General features: G+C 33.7%; 1 long non-coding RNA gene across 5 annotated transcripts; it reads left to right on the top strand.

The window, feature by feature from the left end:
• Nucleotides 1–4,700: 4,700 nt before the first annotated feature.
• On the top strand, nt 4,701–15,797 carry LOC127867761 (uncharacterized). Of its 5 annotated transcripts, XR_008043645.1 has the most exons (7): nt 4,701–4,823; nt 8,144–8,263; nt 9,062–9,184; nt 10,500–10,554; nt 11,356–12,174; nt 12,697–12,856; nt 14,597–15,797. It is a non-coding gene; the product is annotated as an uncharacterized LOC127867761 (long non-coding RNA). The 5 variants fall into 5 exon arrangements; XR_008043644.1 differs by having other exon boundaries at nt 11,356–12,856; XR_008043646.1 differs by having other exon boundaries at nt 4,817–4,917; nt 11,356–12,856.
• The last annotated feature ends 10,287 nt before the right edge of the window (nt 15,798–26,084 follow it).

Genomic DNA, 26,084 nt, shown 5'->3' with positions numbered 1-26,084 from the left:
CTCGTGTTAACAATGCAAATTTACCTATCGACTTAGCTTTTAAACTCTTTGATCATACTGTTCTACCCATTCTTACCTATGGCTCAGAAATATTTGGATATGAAAATTTAGAAATATTAGAACAGGTTCACAAAGATTTCATGAGAAAAATCACAAAAGCCCGTCGGTCAACACCAATCAACTTTCTATATGGTGAACTAGGACGCTACCCTTTAAGCATTAATATTAAAACAAAAATGATCTCCTTTTGGAATAGACTTATAACAGGCAAAGAAAGCAAAATATCTTTACTAACTTACCAACATATGTTGTCACAACCAAATTTAAATTTCAAATGGTTAAATAAAATTAAAGAAATCCTTACATCTGTTGGAAGACCAGACATCTGGCAAAACCAAACACAAATTACACAAAACAACATCCACATACAAATAAAACAAACACTAATTGATCAATTTAAGCAATCATGGAACGCTGAACTACAAATAAGCAACAAAGGGCGCATCTACAGCAGTTATAAAAGTAACCATGAGTTTGAGCCTTACCTGATTAAAATTCATCCCGATGAGTCCCAAAGTATCTTTAGATTCCGCACTGCCAACCACCTCCTCCCTGTAGAAACTGGCCGCTATGAAGGCATTCCATTCCATGATCGTCTTTGCAACCTATGTAACACACACGAAATAGCTACTGAAAAACACTATTTAATGACATGCCCTTATTTTGATAACGAACGGCATCGATATTTAGGAAACCAAATAGAAAGGCATGCAACATTTAACGAAATCATGACGCCGTCATCAATATTAGAAATGAAAGAGCTTTCGAAATTTAGCAGAATTATAATGAAGAAATTTATCAGGCATTAGACTATTGCATTGAGTTTTATATCTTCGAAAAACAACAACCACAAAACGCCAATGCCTCCGAACTCACTTGCTTTAATTATTCACGATGCAAGTTTATCGAACGCCTACTGTATAACTTTAAAGCATGATATATTACTTACTCTCCAACTATTAAATGGCTTACCTCAATTCGCGGGTGATATCCAATTAATTTTGCACCGACATCTGTTAAAAACACGCGTCTGTCTAACCCGATAAAAATCACACGAGGTGATCCATAACTTTTAACTGTACACGGTCTCAAACTAGGTCGCAAAGACCCGTATGTTAAATACTGCAGTAGTGCAGTGACGTCACCTGTGATTTACTATAGTCCGCAAATGAGGCTATTCCACGAAATGATCCGCATCGACTCTATAAACACTTACAATTATAATCTATGTAGACGTACCATACACCAGTAAATAAAACACATTTATTTATTACGTTAATAATTGTGTGATGTTTCTTCTCTGATGAACAATGAATAGCATTTATGTATGTATACTTACATTATCTATTGTTAAATTATTCCTAACATTATGTTGATGTATATTACCAATGACTATGACACTGCTTAAAATACACGAGATTGTGAATGTGAATATCTTGATTATGAAATCGTTTCATGTAAATGATGATAATGTATAGGGTTATTCTGTGCATGCATGATTCTTATGCGTATTATTATCAATATCATTATTATTATTTTTTTTATCATAATAATATTTATTATTATTATTATTATTATTACTACTACTATTATTATTATCATTACTATTATTATTATTATTATTACTATTATTATTACTATTATTATTATTATTATTATTATTATTATTTAATTACTATTATTATTACTAAATTATTGTTTAAGCACAAATGCTATTATTGAAAACCAATGTTAATTTTTATCTCTCCCATTTTGCGAACTTAATTTAAAACTAACAAACAATCAATGTAACTGTTAAAACTGTTAAGTGATTCAAACTGCTTATATAAATATGACTTCCCCCTATACCAAAATGTCCCGTACTTGAACCGGAAACAAACAATGTATTTTGTACTGTGTATATTATATGTTCCCCATGTTGTATCTATGTATACCTGGGAGTAATAAAGTATTGTTCTGTTCTTCTGTTCTGTTCAGCAACAGTTATTTGTAATAAAGTGAAAATAAAGTATTAGTATTTTAATTGAGTGCATTTTACTTGATTTTATAAGTGCCTTAAATTGTTCTTGCATTAATTAAGCTCATTGAAAAATTGAGTAAAATCAAAGCTTTGATGTTCTTTGATGGTCATTTTAAATGGAAAAGTATGTTATAAATTAAAATAATTATAACTATTGTATTAATCAATTGAGTAAAAGCACACCTTTGATGTTCTTTGATGGTCATTGATGGTCATTGTAAGTGGAATGGTATGCTACAAATTAAACAATTATAACTATTGTATAAATCAATTGAGTAAACAAACACCTTTTTTTTGATGATCATTTTAAGTAGAATGGTATGTTACAAAGTAAAGAATTACTATTATTGAATTAATGAATTCATGTTGCTACAAACAAATCTATAATTTAAGTTTAATAAGATATTTTCCATTACTTGTTCATTAACAGTGATTGAATTTTTTTCATTTAAAGTGTATTTTTGCACGGCATGGACACAGTTTCATTTTATGAGGATTTTGTTTTAATTAATAAAAAATACAGTTTTGAAGTAAAATCAATTTAAATAATGCTATTATAATCAGAAAATTTGAATACGGAAAAATGTTTATTATTTTAATAAAACATCTTTGTGCTTCTCGTGAAAATTTAACAAAATGTCACTTACGCTACTTTTTACATTCAGAAAATGACATGCGTTTGTTATGTCCATTTCGAAAATTGGATAAAAACATTATTTTTACCAAAAAGGTTGACTTAATATTTTTTCAGTTGATGTATGTCACCTTAATAAACACAAAAATGGAAAAAAGTAAAAATGTATAAAATGTATAAAAATGTCAGTTACATGACTTATTACATTCAGTAGGCGATATTTTTTAATTATAATTTGTAAAACTAGATAAATACAACATATAAAACTGCATATTATGCACTTTCGATAAAACACAATTTATTCCCAAATTGATGTCTTATTCCCAATTCACATAATGCAGTGTTATAATGAAGATAAGCCATAAGTTATGATTTTTAAGAATGAATAATAACTATAACATATTTTTATTTTTATTTTGAGTAAATAAAGTTGTTATATGACATTAAAATTATAATTTATTACAGCCAGTATTGAATTGTAGTTGTCAAAATTAATTTTGATAAATAACTATCAGTGTGTCATAGATCTTTATTAATACCATTTACCTTCCAATTTAAAAATTAATTTAATTTGAAGCCACAAAAATGTGACAGCATTTTCATCATTTGGCTAATATTAAATAACAACCACACCTACCATTATACAAGATATTAGGCACTTAGGGTGCAATAAACAAGCATTGATTAGATTAGCAAGTGTAGTACAACAGATAACAGCTAGATTATGGGTGCAATATACAGGCCCTTTTATCAGCATTGATGAGAATAGGTGACAGGGGGATAAGATGAGATTAGCACCTTATTATGCAAAAAAAAAACGTTTTTAAATAGTTTATCACTGTATTAAATATTATTAATGAATAGATTTGATTTGACTTAATTGATAGTTTTATATATGGAACAGAACAGAACAGATAGTTTATTCATATAACTTGAACATTTACAGTTCATCGTTACATATACAAAACTGACAATATAATAAGCAATAAGCACATGCATAGTAATGCGAAAGTGACCAAACTAGTACATTAAAAGGTGTTATATATAATATACAATTAGTTTGTTTAACAGTATACAATTTTATGAAATATTTTATTATTCGTACATAGCAATTTATATATAATGGGTATCGCCCTAGATCCCCGTATACAGCTGAATTAGCGGTACTCATTTTGACACCCAGTATTCGTTTCAAAAATCTTCTGTGAACTCTTTGCAATTAAAGAAATCCGACAACGTCCCCATATGTCTTACACATAATTTCACTTCTTCATACATAGACCGAATAATTTTTAACAATCTACCGTTTATTTCGCTCTTAATAAGCTTGTACCATAGTCCGTTTCAATATATTGAATCATAACATTTCATAAGGTCGATATAGCAACAGTATAGTTTCTTTTTAGAACTAAATGTTTATCTATAAAAGCCTTTAGTAGGAAAATAGCATCCACAGTGCTATAATTGGTTTTGAATCCAAACTATGGTAGTCATAGATGCATCTGTTGTATTTCACAGTGACATCCAATCATTTTATTATATACATACATATAAATGCATGAAAAAATATAATTGTTGACAATTATATAGTTTATTTATTTATCATATTTAACTGTTACAAGGAAAACAGTTTTGAAATTAATATAAATGTGATTTAACCATTTAATCAATTCACCAATTGACCCTATTTAATTGGATTAATTGGATTAAAAACAACTACATGCATTCCATTCACAGTTAAACCAAACAAATAATCAAACAAGCTGCTTCATAAATAAAGTTAATTGAAAACTTCATAAACAAAATAATTATTTTGATAATAAATCAAGAATAAACTTCAACCAAACAATCATACATTTATTGGGGGGGGGGGGGGGAAACGTGTGCACAAAAACCAAAGTGGGGGAGAAACGTCTGGGGAGGAAACGTCTTGGGGGAGAAACGTCTAGGAGAGGAAACGTCTTGGGGGTGAAACGTCCGGAAACCGTTTGAGACCGTGTGCAGTTAGAATTGTACATTGCCTCGTGTGAAGATTATCGGTTATGGCAGGCGCGTGTGTGCTACAGAGTTCAAGTGCACAGTTAATTGGATACTGCTCGAGAGATTAAGGTAGGGCATTTTAGAGTTGAGAAGTAAATGCTATTACAAAGTACATACATAAGGGTTATAGGTGTTCGATAGAAGTGAATTGTTAAAAAGCATAGTAAGTGAGAGTTGAGGCATTGGCGTTTGTTGTTGCACGGACTCTAGATTACACGGATATGAAACGGGACCGTTACGCCAAATATCTTGTTGTGTCTAAGTCATGTGACCGTGTCGTATCTGTCGATCTTTTATCGAAGCGCCGATGTTATACATTTGATGTACCCACTCACATATTTTGTTAAATTATAGTTTCATTTCTAGGCCGATTTTGACAAATTATATATCATTAGAAAGCTTACGTAATGTAGTTTTCAGATATATAAATATATATTAAGTTTTTCTTCTGATTTTGGCAGCACGGCGAGTTATAACTTTAACTTTTGCAAATATCATACCGTTTTGGAGTTTTAGAATCTAGATTTACGGTTGACATGTTCGTACTTTATACCAATTTGTAGCGTTTATATTTGGAGTTCAGTTTTAAAAATAACATCTTGCTTAGGAGAATAGAATTCTGTATATGATAGAAAAAAATTGGTTTAAAAATGAAAGCAAGTAAGGAATGAAGGCGGAAATAAGTAGCGCGCGGTCCTAACGAACCGAACTGATGGCGATTATGCTTTTGTTTAGATACCGGCCATTGAATTTCCTTTGCCACGATTATTATATTTTTTATGGAATATATTGAAATATTTTGTTCTAAAGACATATCCATAAAGCTAAGTATTAATGAAGCTTAATAAATTTACGATTTCAGCTCTTGATTATAACACAGAAAGGGTGTAAATTTTATGATGAAACAGCGTATGCAAATGTATAGCGGACCCTCTTGATATTTTTCGGCTTTGCATACTTCAAATATAATGGGTGTCAAAACATTCATCGTTTGTTGTTTATTATCAAAAAGGTAATTATGTAAAATTATATGAAAGGTTATTAACCATAAATTATCAATCAATTAAAATTATTTAAAGATTCTTGAAAATCACGGTCAACTGTCTATGCATGTATATTGAAATATCTTTATAAGTTAAAAGAGTTATAAATATATAGAATTCTAAATTAAAACTCTGTATTATTTGTATTTTTCGGAAAGATTATTTAACCCCGTTGTGGTCAAATGAGAATGCTGTTTTTAGTTATGTTGTTCCGTACACTACCATACACTCTTTATAGGACTACGAAATGACGGATTTTTTTTTACCGGTACCCGCTAAATACGTTAAATGTTAAGTATTAGATTTTTTAAATGTTTAAAATGTACATGTATAGGTATTAAGCACTTATAAGTATTGTGATTTAGCTGGCTGACATCTATACAGTATTTAGTTTATGGCAATCTGTATGGGCAGATGACTATAAATGTTTTCAATACGCTACATATCTTATAAACGCAAAATTGAGTATTTGGCGTTACATTACTCCAAGAAATGACCACTAATACCACGAGAAGACATGGAGGTATCATAAAAAGTGTAATCTGACCAGACATTGCCACCTGTGGTTAGGGACAAATATACAAGTATAGGTCCCTGCTGTGGCGTATGACACCATAGTGTTATTTAGTATTGGTCGGCACAGTTTCTGATCATAACGAGATAATTGGTTTGTGCTGAACACAGGGGCAATAAAACCGCAGATCTATCAATAAACAAGATTATTGAGATATCTTTTTTTGAACACCGCGATAAAAACGCTCAAACCATGGACTCTAGATTACACGGATAAGAAACATGGCAACATTCTCAGAATCATCACTGGTATATGTGTAATCACCTAACAATTCGTCTAAAAATAATTTATATATTTGAGTTGAAGACGATGTACTGTTGTTTAAGTCTGAATAAACTATCTGTCTGTCTGTCTAAATCCAAGCCGTCATCGTCCCGGTGAAAAAAATCTGATTTTCAATAGTTGGACATGATGCCCTGAAGTCAAAATACGAAATGACCCGCGTAACACGGACCGTGATTTTCAAGAATCTTTAATAAATTGATAATTTAAGGTAAATAACATTTCAAATAATTATACATAATTACCTTGTTGATAATAAACAGCAAACGATGAATGTTTTTGACACCCATTTTATTTCAAGTATGCATGCAAAGCCGAATAATATCGAGAGGGTCCGCTATATACGCTGTTTCATCATAAATTTTACACCCTTTCTGTGTTATAAACCAGAGCTGAAATCGTTGATTTATTAAGATTCATTTATAATAAGCTTTATTGATATGTTTCGTCAACAAAATACTACAATATATTCCATAAAAAAATATAATAAGATGGCAAAATAAATTCAATGGCCGGTTTCTAAACAAAAGCATAATCGCCAAGACCGTAGCATCAGTTCAGTGCGTTAGGAACGCGCGCTACATTTTCCCGCCTTCATTCCTTAATTACTTTCGTTTTTAAACATTTTTTTTTTCTATCGTATACAAAATTCTATTCTCCTAAGCAAGATGTAATTTTTAAAACTGAACTCCAAATATAAACGCTACAAATTGGTATTAAGTACGAACATGTCAACCGTAAATCTAGATTCTAAAACTCCAAAACGGTATGATATTTGCAAAAGTTAAAGTTATAACTCGCCGGGCTGTCGAAATCAGAAGAAAAACTTAATATATATTGATATATCTGTTTACTACGTAACGTAAGCTTTCTAATGATATATAATTTGTCAAAATCGGCCGAGAAATGAAACTATAATTTAACAAAAGACGTGAGTGGGTACATCAAAATGTATAACCTCGGCGCTTCGCTGTACGCTAATCGTAAAAGATCGATAGCCACAACACGTTAAAACGCGCGGTGGTAAAACATAAAATGTGTTTTTCTTGTGTTTAACTCGCTATAAATCCATTAATAACAACGGGAATATACTAAAAGTTATATTTTTTTGAAAGAGGAATTAATCAGCAACAAGATAACGTATAAACCAATAAAATCGGATGAATATTTTTGCATAAGATTGAATTTACTACAGTAAGGGTCAAATACTCGATTCATCTCCTGTCAATATACACTCCGTGGTTGTTGTTGTTTAAGAAATAAGTGTTCGACCTTTACAGCCTAGTCTAATGCCTGGTATATTTCTTCATTATTATTTTGGTAAATCTCGAAAGCTGTTTCATTTCTGCTATTGATGTCGGCGTAATGATTTCATTAAACGTCATGTGCCTTTCTATTAGGTTTCCCATATATCGATGCCGTTCGTTATAAAAATAAGGGCATGTCATTAAAAAGTGTTTTTCAGTAGCTATTTCGTTTGTGTGACATAGGTTGCAAAGGCGTGCATGGAATGGCGTGCCTTCATAGCGGCCTGTTTCTACAGGAAGAAAGTGATTGGCAGTACGGAATTTGAAGATATTTTGGGACTCATCCGGGTGAATTTTAATCAGGTATGGCTCAAACTCATGGTTTCTTTTAAAACTGCTGTATATGCGCCCTTTGTTGCTTATTTGTAATTCAGCATTCCACGATTGCTTAAATTGATCAATAAGTGTTTGTTTGATTTGTATGTGGATGTTGTTTTGTGTAATTTGTGTTTGGTTTTGCCAGATGTCTGGTCTTCCAACAGATGTTAGGATTTCTTTTATCTTATGTATCCATTTGAAGTTTAGATTTGGTTGTGAAAGCATGTATTTATAAATAAGAAGAGATATTTTGCTTTCTTTGCCTGTGATGAGTCTATTCCAGAAAGAGATCATTTTTGTGTTTACATTAATGCTTAAAGGATAGCGACCTAGTTCACCATATAGAAAGTTGATTGGTGTGGATCGACGGGCTTTAGTTATTTTTCTCATAAAATCTTTGTGACCTTGTTCCAATATTTCTAGTTTTTCATATCCAAATATTTCTGAGCCATAAGTAAGAATAGGTAGGACAGTATGATCAAAAAGTTTAATAGCTAGGTCAATGGGTAGATTTGCATTGTTAACACGATTCCACAGTAGGTGCATGGCTTTTGAGGCTTGTTCTTTAACATGTTTGCGCGCATTTAAAAAAGAACCATTACTTGAGAATGTAACGCCAAGATAATGATAAGTGCTTGTAATTTCAAGTTGATTATTGCCACATTTAAAATTAAAGTTTCTTGTTTGTCTTGCACCGAAAATTACAACTTTTGTTTTTGCAATATTTACATTGAGGGACCAGTTTTTGCAATAATTATGAAATGTGTTGAGACTGTTTTGCAGGTCAGATGCACTATTCGCGACAATGACGGTGTCATCTGCATACAACAGGACCAGAAGCTTAAGCCACGATATTGCAGTATCTGGGTTGATAAGTTCAACCCCAACGGATCCATTTATATGCAGGTATGAGTGAAGGTCATTTAAGAAAAGTGAGAATAGGACTGGGGATAGATTTTCTCCTTGTCTGACACCTATTTCTGATAAGAAGTACTGGGAGCATTCTCCATTAAAGGAAATGCATGATTTTATGTTTCTGTACATGTTTAAAAGGACTCGAAAAAAGTTACCATTAATTTGTGTGCCAAGTAATTTGTGCCAGAGACCAGCTCTCCAAACTTTATCGAATGCCTGAGAAAAATCGATGAAGGCGCAGAAGAGTTTTTGTTTGCGTTTTTTAAGAATCTCTATTAATGCATGGAGGGTAAAGATATGGTCTGCACAAGAGTAACCCTTACGGAAGCCAGCTTGATTTTCTTCTAATAGATTGTTCAATTCAAGAAAAGTCTTAAGTCTTTGGTTTAGGACTGAGGTAAATAGTTTACCCATACAGCTAAGGAGTGTTATGGGCCTATAATTGCTTGGTTCACCTGGACTCCCTTTGTTTATAAATATAGGGATGATAGTGCCTTCGAGCCATGATAGTGGGATAATCCCTGTTTGTAATACACAGTTAAACAATTTTATGTAAAATGGGAGCAGGAGGTCTTTTGTTGATTTTATATATTCATTTAACATATGGTCAGAAGGGCTAGGGGCTTTTGAGTTTTGTAGTTTAAGTATACATCGGCTTATTTCTTCCTGGCTTATTTCCATATTTAAGACATCATTTGTGTCAGGTATATGTTGTATATCATTGTTGAAACGATTATCGTCGATTGCATTTGTATTTTTTTCTTTGAAGTGTTTGTAAAAGGATTCTATTGGTGGAGAGCTTGTTTCTTTTGTTTTTGGTTTGAGACTCCTAAGGAACTTCCAATATTTTTTCGGGTTTTTATCATTAATTGCACGTAATTTAGCACTGGCGCATAATTTATCTCTATTTACATAAAATTTGATTGTCCTTTTATAGTGATTGCTGGCAAGTTTCAAAGATAATTTATTATCTGGATTTTTAATAGAATTGTACTTTGATTTTGCTTCATGGTATTGTTTCCTTGCTTGGTGACATTTTGGGCCAACCACGATTTATTGTTGGGGTAATTGCTTTTATAATTTGGTTTTTGGTTTGTGAATGTTTCTGAGCAGGCGTTTTCGAAGATTGTTTGCAATTCATGTGTGATATAGTCCAATGTTTCCTGTGACTGTGGGTATGTATTAAGGCTGAGATGTAATTCCTCTAATTGTTGTTTATTTATGTTGACTATTAATTGGTCTTTTTGATCTTGTTGCCAGGCAGGGCGGTTAGTATTTTGTTTATTTAATGTTTTTTTACTTTCAGGTTGTACAGTAGAGATGTCCCATGATAGCACATTGTGACCATCTGAAAATAAAGGGTCAGTTTCTATAATTTCAAAATCTGTGATGAAGTTAAAGCACTCGGCACTTGCCAATACATAATCAATGACGGATTTGTCCCTGAAAGTAAAAGCACCAGTTATTTCATCTTTAAATAGTCTGCCATTCATGATAAACATATTATTGTTTTTACACATATCGAGTAGTAAGAAACCATGAGTGTTTGTACGTTTGTCTTGAGAATTTCTAATGAGAGGGATAGAGAGGTTTTCAAGTATAGTATGCTTGTACAGGTCGTTTTCGAGTTCTATGTCTATTCCGAAAAGTTCATTAGTATGGTGATCAGGAAGAATGAAGTCTTTTAGTGTCCCTACTCTACTATTGGCATCTCCAGCTATAAAGACATATTTATTGTTATTACAATATGAGGATAGTTCGTCAACAAGTATGTTAAATTCATCAATCGAGTAAAAACGCGAATTTTCAGGGGGTATATATATGGAGCCTAGTATTAGGTCTTGGTCAAAACCGGTTATTGTGTTGTCAATATTTAGCCATAGAACATAATCTGTGGAATTTGGTAGAACATTTACATGTTGGGAAATACTATCTCTTACATAAACGCCAATGCCTCCAGATTTTCTCTTATATTCTTTAGAACGGTGCTTATGAAAGAATGTAAAATTTGGAATATCCAGAATGTCTGTTTCGTTAGCATGGGTTTCAGAGGCACAAAATACATCATAATGTTGTATAAAGTTTTGGAATTCAGGTATAAGTAGCCTTTTCTTTAGGCCACTAACGTTTAAGCAACCTAACTTAATTTTACTGTTTTTCAGGTTTGTGGCACAATGTCTTCCCCCGGGGGCCTAGCGAGCTCTCCCCGGGTTAGGCGTGTTTCTGGATCCAGGTGTGTCCCAGGGGCGCTGTATCATCGGTTGAGGCTGCGATGAGCTAATCTGTTGGGCCGTTTCCTGATGGCGGTGTGGGATTTCCCTACGAGGTGCGTGTGGGCGAGGATTCCTCCTCCTGGAAGGCGATGGCGACTGTTGTTTCCGCGGGGTCCTGTGCTCAAGAACAGGGGATTGATTTCGCTGGCTACGATCCTGCGATACAGCTTTGTTTGAGTTGACGGACTGGGCACGAGGAACTCGTGATATTGCTGGCTGTGTATTTGGTTTATTTACATTGCTAGCTGAGGCATACTGTGTGTTTGTAAATAAAAGTTTGTGACTTGTTACACGGCTGCCTTGCATGATAGTATCCCAGTTGGGAAAGGCATCGGCGACAACGCGTCCATCTTGGATTATTTTGGCAGGGTATACGATGCTCACCTTACTGTTCGGGTGTTCTTGCCGTAAGCGCTTGTACTGGGGCCATAATATCTTACGTGCATCGACAATCTCGCGTGGGAAGTCTCTGTTTATGTGGAAATGTGTGCCACGGAGCTTTCTGGCGTTCGACAGGATGAATTCAGTGTCACGAAAGTCTAAGCAGTAAATAATGATGGGTCTTGAGGAGCCGTGCCGGAATTTTCCTAGCCTGTGACATCGAGGGATAGGAGGACATGGGTCGATCTCGAGCTTCTCTCTTAGGAAAGTCGATATTTTGTGAAAGCAATTTTCGTCCCTCTCTTCCGGGATGCCACTTATAAGGAGGTTATTAGTTAAGCAGAGTTACAATAATATCAACCTAAAATATTGACAGACAAGTAATTTCGTATTTGCAGTATTTTAATTCACTGATTAGGAACTGATAACCAAAGTGAAAATACTGACATATCTGCATTTTCAATATAAAATAATGTATTAATTAAGCATATAATCAATCATCAACAATCAAATTATACATGTGATAATTTTGTTATTAAGTTGACACTATTATACGTACATGGACTCAATAAGTACAAGAATACTTGTTTTAGATGCATGTGTTTGACGATGTAATTTCGAACAGAATCTTACATAATGATTTTCGAATGCTTACAGATTTCTGTAGCCATTTGAACTTTATATCAAACGTTTCTAAATAACTAAAGTATGTCAAGGTTGTATTCATATAAAAATAACTCACAATAAATATTATCGTTACAATTAAATTATATACACTGGGAGAAAAGGCTGTATTATAGTTCATAGAAAATAATACATAGTTGTTTGTTCCATTTGTCCATTCACCAGCTCTAACACTATACCACCATCCGAACAACAACAGCAGCAGCAACAACAGCAAAAACAACCAGTTTCAAGGCCGGACACACTACTTCAATCGAGGCAACAGACCCTTTCAAAGGAAACCACAAATGAAGCGGCTCCAAAGACCAACCAAAAAATAATACCTGTAGGTAGCCATTTTAATATAACAATTAACAACACTACCGAAAATTTCAAAGCTGGAAAGACAACACAATGTATTGATTTTTGGAAATCAATTACAAGTGATACATGGATTATAAATACGATACAAGGTTGTAAAGTTAATTTAATTTGCATTCATTACCTATACAATAACACATTCCTAAACCCATGAATTTTACTAAAGAAGAAAGCGAAAGCATTCAAAATGAATTAAAAAGATTTTTAGAAAAAGAAATAATTGAAATAGCGACTGACGAATCAGAAGGCGAATACATATCGAACATTTTCATTAGACCTAGAAGAGATGGTCGGGTTAGAATAATTTTGAATCTAAAATTATTTAATGAGCATTTTGTAAAAAAGTCACATTTCAAGATGGAAACACTCCAGTCAGCCATTAACGCTATGAGATAAGACTGTTACTTGGCGTCAGTAGATTTATCGGATGCATATTATTCTATTCGAGTAAAACAGGAAGACAGAAAATATTTTCGATTTATTTTCATGGGTATAAAATACCAAGTTTGTGCTTTAGTTATGGGTTATTCATGTAGCCCTATGATCTGGACCAAATTGATGAAACCAGTTTTTGCATATCTACGTTCCATGGGACATATAAGTATTTATTTCATTGATGATTCATGTTTAATAGGGGACACATATGAATCATGCAACAAAAATGTGACAGACACAATTCAGTTATTGGATAATTTAGGACTCACTGTGAACGTGCAGAAATCATCACTCATTCCAAACAAACAATTAACATTCTTAGGTTTTATTTTGTGTTCGGAATCGTTGACAGTTAGATTAACAGAAGGGAAAAAACAAGATATTTTTCACATATGTTCAGAGTTTTTAAAAATTAAAAGAACTACAATTCGCACGTTCGCAAAATTAATAGGTAAACTAACTGCCGCAGCAACGGGTGTACAGCACGCTTCACTCTACATTAAAACCTTAGAACAACGGGTGTACAGCACGCTTCACTCTACATTAAACCCTTAGAAAAAATAAAGGAAAAACAGTTGTCAATACATTGTGGCAATTTTGATTCATTTATGAATATTCCAAGATCAATAGATACAATATTACAATGGTGGATTGATAATATATTTTCGTGTTTCAAATGTATATCACAACCAAAGCCAAGTCTGACGATTTTTACAGACGCCTCTCTTACAATGTATGGGGCATACGATCAAACGAATAGCGTTAGCACTAGTGGGTTTTGGTCAACCACAGAACAAAAACTGCATATAAATATACTAGAACTAAAGGCGTGTGAAAATGGTTTGACGTCACTTTGCAAAAACATTCGAAATGAACACATCCGTATCTATACTGATAACAGTACTAGTTGCTCATACTACAAATACGGAGGAAAAATTGCGGCATTAGACTCAATTGCAAGAAGAATTTGGTTTTGGTGTATAAACAGAAATATATATCTATCTGCTGCACATATACCTGGAAAGTTAAATGAACAAGCGGACAAGTTAAGCAGACATGGAAATGATGACCTTGAGTGGTCTCTTGATCAAAATATCTTTTACAAAATTTTAAACATCCATCCAGAAATACAAATCGATTTATTTGCAACCAAATTGAATTCCAAAATGACGATTTATGTCTCCAGATTTCATGAAACGAATGCAATGGCTATTGATGCATTTTCTCTGACATGGGATCATTGTACTTATTATATATTTCCTCCTTTCAGTTTACTGACTCGCATTCTACAGAAAGTGGAACAAGACAAAACACACGCAATAATAATTGCTCCCATATGGCCCACACAAACATGGTGGCCAATTTTGACAAACCTCATACAAGGACCGTGTTACATACTTCCGGAAACACAAAGAATTCTTAAACTGGAACACAAACCGGACAAACAACACCCTCTACAAAGGATGAGATTGGGTGTTTTCAATATATCCGGAAGGCTTTACAATTGCAAGGCATTCCGGAACAAGTAGGTGACATCATTATCGAATCATGGAGAAAAAGCACAAGAAAACAGTATAACACATATATTTAGCCATGGCTGGATTACTGTAAAAGGGAGACAAATCCCTTTTCACCATCTGTAAAGAAAATACTGGATTTTCTATCAATCTTACATAACAAAGGCCTGAGCTATTCAGCCTTGGGAACGGCAAGAGCAGCAGTCGGCTGCTTTGTCAAAATAACGGGAAAAGTGGACTTCAGTAACAATGAACTTATTTCACGCTTCATGAAAGGTGTATTTCAAATAAAACCGACATTACCTCGCTACTCCAGCATCTGGGATGTTAAACCAGTTTTACAATATCTTGAATTAATGGATACCTCCACTCTGTTATCCTTATCATGTAAACTATGTATGCTTGTCCTACTTGTTACTGCACAAAGTTGTCAAACGCTACATGTAATAAAATTAACGGATATTTTTTTCTCTGCAGAAAATGTGATTATAAATATTTCTAGTTTACTTAAACAAACTAAACCTGGTACACATTTAAAACCTATTACTTTGCTTCCATATATAACAAATGAAAAGTTATGCATTGTTCAAGTTTTACATAACATCTTCGACGGAACAATAATCTGTTAATCTCTACGGTGAAACCACATGGAGATGTGTCTCAACAGACTGTGGGAAGGTGGATAAAATTGACAATGATGAAGGCTGGCATTACGGAAAATTTCAAACCGCAAAGCACACGCTCAGCGGCTTCGTCACATGCTTTCTGTAAAGGTGTACCATTAATGCAGATCATTGAAACAGCAGGATGGAGCAATGCATTGACTTTTGCAAAATATTATAATAAACCAATTACGGAAAATCAAGGTTGTAATTTAGTACAACATGCATGTAATATGTCATAATGTGTATTAAACTTGCAAGATAATTCTTTGAAAATAAAATAAAAAATGAACATTTTATAAATGTCCATTCTTTACTGAACATTCCGCAACAATCGGCTCTAAATAATCTGTGGGGCCCTTAAGGGAGTTTATGCGTTGGATGAAATTATATGATTAAGCGAGACTTACCTTCGTAGAAGTAAGGCGAAGGTTGATCATGATTTCATCCGACGCAAAACTCCCTAAGGGCTCACACACCCACCCACTACCTCCCTTAAATGATTGTTCCGGAATGTTTTCAACGTACAATAATTTCTCTAAAATATGAATTACCGGGCCGCTGCGAGCTGCGTCCTTAATCTGTGTGAGCCCTTAGGGAGTTTTGCGTCGGATGAAATCATGATGCTTTTCGGTGTATTATTGACAGAGCTACGAGGCGTTGTAGTTGACCGGGTCGAAAAATCGGTCAGCTAGTTGAGTCCCTTGTCTATATAATATTATATACATTTTTTTTGCGCAACTTCCCCCTGTGTAGACAACTAGTTGAAATATTAATTTTTAGAGAGCTTTAATATCAAGATCAGTAGAAGTAGTGATTTAAAAAGTCTGGGCCATGAGTAGCAAACGAATTTATGTACAGATTTGTTACGTATTACAAAGATGCAGGACTTTTATTGAATAACTCTTGTAGAGAAAATATGCATAAGTAAAGGGCATGGGAAAATAGTAGGGAAAAGTTGGTATATTTCAGTATAAGAAAAAACAAAAACATAAGCAAATTAATACAATCATACGTTAGCGGATGGAATAATTATATAATACACTTACATTTGTATTTACATTTCGTATACTGAATAACATATGCGTATTCAGAGGTAAGTTAAGGGAGAACAGATTATACAATTTGTATCTATGTTGGTAGAATAATGTAATGTTGAGCATAAATCATTACTCTTAAACCAAATAAACGAATTATTTCCCAAATTTGACACATGTTGTGTCAGACCACCTATGCGGAACATGAAATATAGGTGATCTTTGGGAATAAAGTACAAAGGTGTTAAGAAAACTTATGTCTTAGGAATAGTCGTTCAATAATATTATTACTATCATTAAAGGGACACTATGCTTATACATGAAAGAGCGTAAATATTAACTTTTGGGTTTTAATTTAAACCTTTTGTTCCCCTGTAACGACCACCTAGAACGAAACGAAAAAAGATTATAGGTGGTCTATGGGCAATTAACTTGATAGAGAGTGTGTAAATGCACCACAATTTATCTGTATAAAATACTATACATAACAATATACAGTTAGTAAATTTACATGTATAATGATAATAATTCAACATTAATTATGGCTAGAAGATATATTTTAAGGCTTCATGAGCGATAAACATTGCGTACATGTGTTTAGACAAAAATGAGACATAGTGAACGATAAATGAGGTGTCTACACAGGTTTGAAGCTGAATTTCATTTCCAAGTATATAATTAGGCAATTAACATACACTTGCAATCAATTAAGGCACTATGGTAGACCATATGGTATGGTTTTGGAAGTCTGGTGGCATTTGCATTTTTAAAGAAGTATGTTGTAGTATTTAATGTTTGTTAGCCTTTAAATTTACTGAATATGGAGCGAATAAATTTGCTTGTACTTTTAAGTATATGTAAGGATTCAGTTGATAAAAATGAGCTGAGAGTTGCATTGCCAAGGTCATTACCTAGGAATTGTTCTCTTTCAGTATTAAAGGAATCACAATTAAGCAGATAGTGGTGTGTCGTGCCAACTTGACCGGAGTTACATAGCTATTCAGCCTTGGGAACGGCAAGAGCAGCAGTCGGCTGCTTTGTCAAAATAACGGGAAAAGTGGACTTCAGTAACAATGAACTTATTTCACGCTTCATGAAAGGTGTATTTAAAATAAAACCGACATTACCTCGCTACTCCAGCATCTGGGATGTTAAACCAGTTTTACAATATCTTGAATTAATGGATACCTCCACTCTGTTATCCTTATCATGTAAACTATGCATGCTTTTCCTACTTGTTACTGCACAAAGATGTCAAACGCTACATGTAATAAAATTAACGGATATTTTTTTCTCTGCAGAAAATGTGATTATAAATATTTCTAGTTTACTTAAACAAACTAAACCTGGTACACATTTAAAACCTATTACTTTGCTTCCATATATAACAAATGAAAAGTTATGCATTGTTCAAGTTTTAAAAGAATATATTAAACGTACGGAACATATTCGACGGAACAATAATCTGTTAATCTCTACGGTGTAACCACATGGAGCTGTGTCTCAACAGACTGTGGGAAGGTGGATAAAATTGACAATGATGAAGGCTGGCATTACGGAAAATTTCAAACCGCATTACACGCGCTCAGTGGCTTCGTCACATGCTTTCTGTAAAGGTGTACCATTAATGCAGATCATTGAAACAGCCGGATGGAGCAATGCATTGACTTTTGCAAAATATTATAATAAACCAATTACGGAAAATCAAGGTTGTAATTTAGTACAACATGCATGTAATATGTCATAATGTGTATTAAACTTGCAAGATAATTCTTTGAAAATTAAATAAAAAATGAACATTTAATAAATGTCCATTCTTTACTGAACATTCCGCAACAATCGGCTCTAAATAATCTGTGGGGCCCTTAAGGGAGTTTATGCGTTGGATGAAATTATATGATTAAGCGAGACTTACCTTCGTAGAAGTAAGGCGAAGGTTGATCATGATTTCATCCGACGCAAAACTCCCTAAGGGCTCACACACCCACCCACTACCTCCCTTAAATGATTGTTCCGGAATGTTTTCAACGTACAATAATTTCTCTAAAATATGAATTACCGGGCCGCTGCGAGCTGCGTCCTTAATCTGTGTGAGCCCTTAGGGAGTTTTGTGTCGGATGAAATCATGATGCTTTTCGGTGTATTATTGACAGAGCTACGAGGCGTTGTAGTTGACCGGGTCGAAAAATCGGTCAGCTAGTTGAGTCCCTTGTCTATATAATATTATATACATTTTTTTTGCGCAACTTCCCCCTGTGTAGACAACTAGTTGAAATATTAATTTTTAGAGAGCTTTAATATCAAGATCAGTAGAAGTAGTGATTTTAAAAGTCTGGGCCATGAGTAGCAAACGAATTTATGTACAGATTTGTTACGTATTACAAAGATGCAGGACTTTTATTGAATAACTCTTGTCGAGAAAATATGCATAAGTAAAGGGCATGGGAAAATAGTAGGGAAAAGTCATGGTATATTACAGTATAAGAAAAAACAAAAACATAAGCAAATTAATACAATCATACGTTAGCGGATGGAATAATTATATAACACACTTATTTACATTTCGTATACTGAATAACATATACGTATTCAGAGGTAAGTTAAGGGAGAACAGATTATACAATTTGTATCTATGTTGGTAGAACAATGTAATGTTGAGCATAAATCATTACTCTTAAATCAAATAAACGAATTATTTCCCAAATTTGACACATATTGTGTCAGACCACCTATGCGGAACATGAAATATAGGTGATCTTTGGGAATAACGTACAAAGGTGTTAAGAAAACTAATGTCTTAGGAATAGTCGTTCAATAATATTATAACTATCATTAAAGGGACACTATGCTTATACATGAAAGAGCGTAAATATTAACTTTTGGTTTTTAATTTAAACCTTTTGTTCCCCTGTAACGACCACCTAGAACGAAACGAAAAAAGATTATAGGTGGTCTTTGGGCAATTAACTTGATAGAGAGTGTGTAAATGCACCACAATTTATCTGTATAAATACTATACATAACAATACACAGTTAGTAATTTTACATGTATAATGATAATAATTCAACATTAATTATGGCTAGAAGATATATTTTGAGGCTTCATGAGCGATAAACATTGCGTACATGTGTTAAGACAAAAATGAGACATAGTGAACGATAAATGAGGTGTCTACACAGGTTTGAAACTGAATTTCATTTCCAAGTATATAATTAGGCAATTAACATACACTTGCAATCAATTAAGGCACTATAGTAGACCATATGGTATGGTTTTGGAAGTCTGGTGGCATTTGCATTTTTAAAGAAGTATGTTGTAGTATTTAATGTTTGTTAGCCTTTAAATTTACTGAATATGGAGCGAATAAATTTGCTTGTACTTTTAAGTATATGTAAGGATTCAGTTGATAAAAATGAGCTGAGAGTTGCATTGCCAAGGTCATTACCTAGGAATTGTTCTCTTTCAGTATTAAAGGAATCACAATTAAGCAGATAGTGGTGTGTCGTGCCAACTTGACCGGAGTTACGTAGCCTACAAATTCTTTCTTCGTATGGGGTTCCGTTCATAGCGACCTGTTTCGACTGGGAACCAGTGGTTAGCAGTCCTGAATTGGAAAAGGTAAATGTATTCATTTTTGGGAAGTTTAATGAAGTAGTTTTCAAGGGATGGCGATTGTTTGAAGCTAGTATATATTTGTCATTTGTATGTTTGCTGTAATTGATGGTGCCATTGGGTTTGGAACTGTAAAAGTAACTTTGATTTAACTAAGCGGTGAATATTATTTTGGTTTATTTGAAACTGGTTTTCCCATAGGTTGCTCAAGTAACTGATGTGAGTATTTCTTTTATTTTGTTTGACCATTTAAAGGTTGAATTTGGGAGGTTCATCATATACCTATAAATCTGGTTTGATATCTTTTGTTCTTTGCCTTGTAGGTTTCTACTCCAGAAGGAAATCATGCGGGATTGGATATTTATTGAAATAGGGTGCCTGCCAAGTTCACCATAATAAAAAAGCTATGGGAGTAGATTTTCGCGCTTTAGTTATTTTTCTTAGGAAGTTGTTGTGGACTCTCTCCAAGATATCAATATTTTTAAAACCAAATATTTCTGAACGATATAGTACCAGAAAGGCCGTTTACCAAAAAGGCCGCACCAAAAAGGCCGCATAAGTGAACCAAAAAGGCCTCATGGTATACAAGAAAGGCCGTACAATATTTTTTATTATCATTGAATAGTTATGCTGAATATAACAATCATATTTATAAAATAGTCATAACTTTTTTATTAGTCTACTTAAAAGCCGTTAATTTTATAAGCAAAGTCGGGAAAAGTGTCGCGAATTATCGCATACTGTATGAATTGTTCGTTAGTCACAATATTTTTCCTTGAGTAATAGATGTTTCAGTTTTTTAATTTAAAGCCGTTAATTTTGTAATCAAAGTCGGAATAATTATCGCCAATTAGCACGTAGGAATTATCCGTTTAATAAAATTATATTTTTCTTTCAACTTTCTGTTTGCATCGTAATGTGTAACAAATGAGTAATGGAGGTGTTGTACACTGGACTTTATTTGGCGTTTAAAGTAATGTTTTTAAATCGTGCAAATTATACGTATTTCTTTACGAGTGTTTATTGTTTGTGTGTTGACATTGTGCGAGTGTTGTGGTATGGCCTCCTATCCTTGTATAGGATGCGGCCCCGACAGCATGCAGTAGAGTGAGACTGGTGTAACCGATGGCAACATGGCAAACGTTTTATTTAAATCCGATATAACACATCTACAATGTGTTAGGAGAAAATGAGCATTGTTACAATCGTATAACATAGTCAATGTCGTCAAAAAAGTAACATACACAATATATAGTGTACAAAGTTATTCTTAATTACTATGTAAAACAATAAAATAAATAAAATAAAATATACGCATATGGATAAATTACTGCTAAAAGGCAAATATAAAATATTAACATATATAATTAAGTACATAATATATTATTATATATTATTAATTTCCTCGTAAACTATTTTTGCAATGTTTAAAACATAAGAAGTTGAAAGAATTTGCACTGGTAAAAAAAAACTCGCTAATCAGATAGGGTATCGAAATGTCAAAAGTGATTCACAGTTTGCGGCATCTGTTTTGATAACGGATTAGTAGAAAGCCCACATATGGTGTAAAATGACACTAATTGGCACCTATTGATAATTACTTGCGCATTTTAAAATAGTTTCTTAACTTTTAACGATATAAAATTAGATCCATTAAATTCGGAAGACTTTAAACCGAAATAAATAAAAATGCTTTATTCTATGTTATATTATTAAAAATTATAACTGATTGTCTATATTATTACACATTTCATTAGAATAACAAATATATTTAGCAAACTTTATAATGTTTTTTTTATTAGCCGACTGCATTAGAATGTCAAATTTATTTAACGTTGGCCACCTTTGAAAATATGGTTTTAAATGTTCCTTTCTAATTTCTCTATATAGAGGACAAACAAGTAAAAAGTGATACTCGTTTTCTATAGCGTGTCCATTGCAAAACTTACATTTTCTATTTTCGCGTAGTATCTTATTATAACGACCGCTTTTGATCTCTAATTTATGTGACAAGTATGAGGCGAACAATGCACCACCTCCGAGTTCCTGGCCAAGGTCGGTCAAGTGCACAGTGTTGTGCTGGTGTAATGCACATGTATATTTTTTATGTAGTTTTAATTCTGTTGTATTTTGTCACGTTGACTGTATATTCTATGCAATTTTCGTTGTAAATTATTTTTTGTTATAAAGAAAATAAAAAAAAAGTTCATACATGTTTTATGTCGTACTCCATTTTGATTTAATAGAACATAGAATTCACATGTTAAACAATATTATCATGTAATTGAAATTAATTGAAATTATGTATATTTTGTAATAAAGAAAATAAAAACTTAATTCATGTTTTATGTCGTACCTTATTTTCAATTAATTGCAGATATGTATATTTTGTAATAAGGAAAATAAAAACTTCATACATGTTTTATGTCGTACTCCACTTTATTTAATAAAAAATAGAATTCACATGTTTAACAATATTTTAATGTAATTATGTTGTATTTTGTCAGTGTGACTGTATATTGTCTTTAAATGTTTGCTTGTAGAAGTAGAAGTAAATGTATAACATACTAAAATAACAATAATTGCTCTAAGGCCTTTTTGGTTCAGTTTTTGGCCTTTTTGGTACCCTTTGAGGCCTTTTTGGTAAGGCCTTTTTGGTATTCGGCCTTTTTGGTATGCGGCCTTTTTGGTTTTCGGCCTTTCTGGACCTAAACCCTCTGAACCATATGTTAAATTGGTAGCACAGCGTGATCGAAGAGTTTAAGAATTAGGTCAATAGGAAGTTCGGCATTGTTTGCTCTGGTATATAAAAGGTGCATTGCTTTTGTTGCTTGTTCTGGAACTGGGGATCCTCCAATAATAGCAGATCAAGGATGCCCCCCCCCCCCGGCCGGCGGTCCCCTCTCCGTGAACAAGAAACCTGTTCGGCTTGCCAGGACCACCGCGAAACTCAAAGGGACCTGTGCTGGCCATAAACTAGGAGTTAAATCTCCACATCATAAAATTAATCAGTTTAAACGCAAGTTAATTTCACACCAATATGGACAGTAATCTGCATCATTTTTTTCAATGTCGGTGGTCTTACCGCCGACAAACTTACAGAGTTAAAGTATTTTATTGATAATAACCCTAATACCCATATCATATGCTTACAGGAAACCAAATTTTCCAATAGTACAGTAAAACATATACCTGGGTACAACTGTGAATTAAAAAAATTTGGTATTTTAAACCATAATATTGCTGGTGGCCTTGCCATATATATTAAAAACTCAATTAATTATGAACACCTGGGAGTGAACAACCAATTTAAATCTGATGGTAGCACTGCTATTGAGGCATTAGCAATTAAATTGGTTATTGACAAGAACCGGCCTCTTATTCTGGTCAATTTATATTCAAGAGGATGTGATCTTGAAACTATTAACGGCCTCTTTAAGGAATTAAGGACCATTAAAGGACCCTTTGATGTTATATTCACAGGCGACTTTAATGCACATCACCCTGCTTGGGGTTCCATCAATTCAGATGCAGAAGGTCGGGCGGTAATAGAATGGTTGGACGGGCAAGATCTTATACTGCTCAATGACGGTTCTCCAATCAGACTTAACCCCACTGGTTTAAACTCCCACATTGACCTTACTGCTGTTAATGCCAGGATAGCAAGTGCATCTGCATGGGCAACCGTTAATGATACCATGGGATCTGATCACCTCCCACAACAGGTTACCCTGCTCAACTATATTGCACAGGGAACTGAGGCTCAATGCTCAGGAGAGCAAAAGTTTTTATTGGAAAAAGCTAATTGGGTTCAGTTTAGGGACCTCTGCTCAGATCTCTCCCTTGCAGATGTTCACTCTCAGGACTCTAATCTGTTTTGTAACACCTTAACTAGTAAGATACTGTCCATAGCGGAATGTAGCATACCGGTCTCCTCCGGCAAGGTTAAGGTTAGAAATAGGGTCCCGTGGTGGAATGAGGCGTGATTCAAGGCGGTACAGGCCCGTAAAAAAGCTTTAAAAATTCTTAAAGAGAACCCCGCTGAGCAAAATCTTCTTAATTATAGGTCCCTCGAAAATCAGGCAAAGCGGATTATTTTGGACGCAAAAACTCAAAATTGGAAAGAATTCTGTGATTCAGCAATTATTAATAAGAAAAATACTAGGGATTTTTGGCAAAAAAATCACAGAATTAAAGGAAAATCATTCACCCCTGTACCGCTACTTAAAAACAAAGGCGAAATTGCCACTACCCCAAGGGAAAAGGCTCAATTTTTGGTACGACACTTCCATTCTGTCTCCAGTGACTCAAACCTTCCCGTTGAAACTTTGAATTATCAAAAGCGGTTTGAGACTGAGCACCAAAATATTTTAAATGAGCCTGGGGATAACAGCACGCCTCTCAATTTACCATTTTAAACTTCATTGAGTGCCTCTTACACTGAAATTCCCGACGCCCTTTGATGCTTTGCATCAAAACTTATCTTGTAATAACTTCTGATATTACAAACTCTCCAAACGTAGCTGTAGGTGGATGGTCCACGGCCGTCCACAAGCTCAAATGACCATATATGGAGAAAAAGGCGGGACCAAACCAAATAGGCTTGCAATGCGCATGCCCAAGCAAAACCGATTGTAAGCCATCTTGAATTGTTAGCGTGAAAAGAATACATTTATTGGATATTTTAATATGATGAATATTATAGAGAATATGGATAGTATTATCATCATAACGTCAACATTAACTCAACAATTGTATTGTTGACATGAAGATAAAGCTATTTCGAGGTTGTTTTGACCATTGTATTGCTAAGTAGGTCAAACTCAAAGTTTTAAATTTTATTGATATTTTATTTAGTTAAGGAATCTTCGAGTAATAGTTAAAAAAAATCTTTCGCAATCTATAGCTGAATCATGTGTTGTTGCTATAATATAAACTTTCGTGCATGAGCCATTTAAATCCGTTTGCATTACTATTTTTGTTGTTTCCCCTGGAAAATTCTCTTCTTGCTAGCCTTCGCTGAGTTATTCAACAACATCGCTATATTGCTGATTTTTGTGTTTTTTTTGGTTAAAGCTGCATGCTTTTGTTGGATAATGTTTTATTTATCATTCACGTTTTACATATGATTCTGTTTAAACCATATTTAATCGATGTTTTGGTGAATTTCGCGCATGCTTAACTTGCCTGATTTCGGACGTAATTTACTTTCGGATACATGCTCCTCTTGTGTTTTTTTTCCATGTTTTCTTATGTATGCAGATTAAAAAACAGCTCATGCTTAAATGTGTTATTGAGCAAGTGACTTCTTAATACTATGGCAGGAATAAAAAAACTGTTATAATTTAAAAAGGCAGTTTAGTTACATGTATAAACTCACAGTCACAAGTGTGTAAGTATTACTGTTACATTTATTTATATTTACTAAATGTAAATATATTCTCACATATCAGTAAGTATTGTACAGCCCTAAATTATATTTAATACACCCATCTAGGCAGTAAATTCATATATGTGCTGGTTTTAATTTACATTCATGTTATTATCCCCCTGCAATAGGCGGAGGGATATTGTTTTGGCCTTGTCCGCCCGTCTTTCTGTCCGTCCGGCACTTTTGTGTTGGGAGCCATATCTTGGAAGTGCTTTGGCGGATTTCATTGAAACTTGGTATGAGTATACATATAGATAAGAGGATGATGCTTGCCAAATGGCAATGTACGCTATCTGTTAATAACAGAGTTATGGCCCTTCGAACCTAAAAAAATGCTTTTTTACCTGAGTGTCAAATATAACACCTTTGTGTCCAGAAGCTAATTAGCGGGGGATATCAATTCAATGAATTTGCTTGTTATTAATTGAATGGATATAAACCTGTTATTTTGTCTGTCATTATGGTGTTTAAAATCACATTAAATGGCATCCAACCTAC

Source organism: Dreissena polymorpha, chromosome 2 (assembly GCF_020536995.1).
Source record: "Dreissena polymorpha isolate Duluth1 chromosome 2, UMN_Dpol_1.0, whole genome shotgun sequence".
Taxonomy (NCBI): Eukaryota; Metazoa; Mollusca; class Bivalvia; order Myida; family Dreissenidae; genus Dreissena; species Dreissena polymorpha.
Note: the sequence above shows the minus strand (reverse complement) of the source record. Positions and strands in the feature narration are given on the sequence as shown.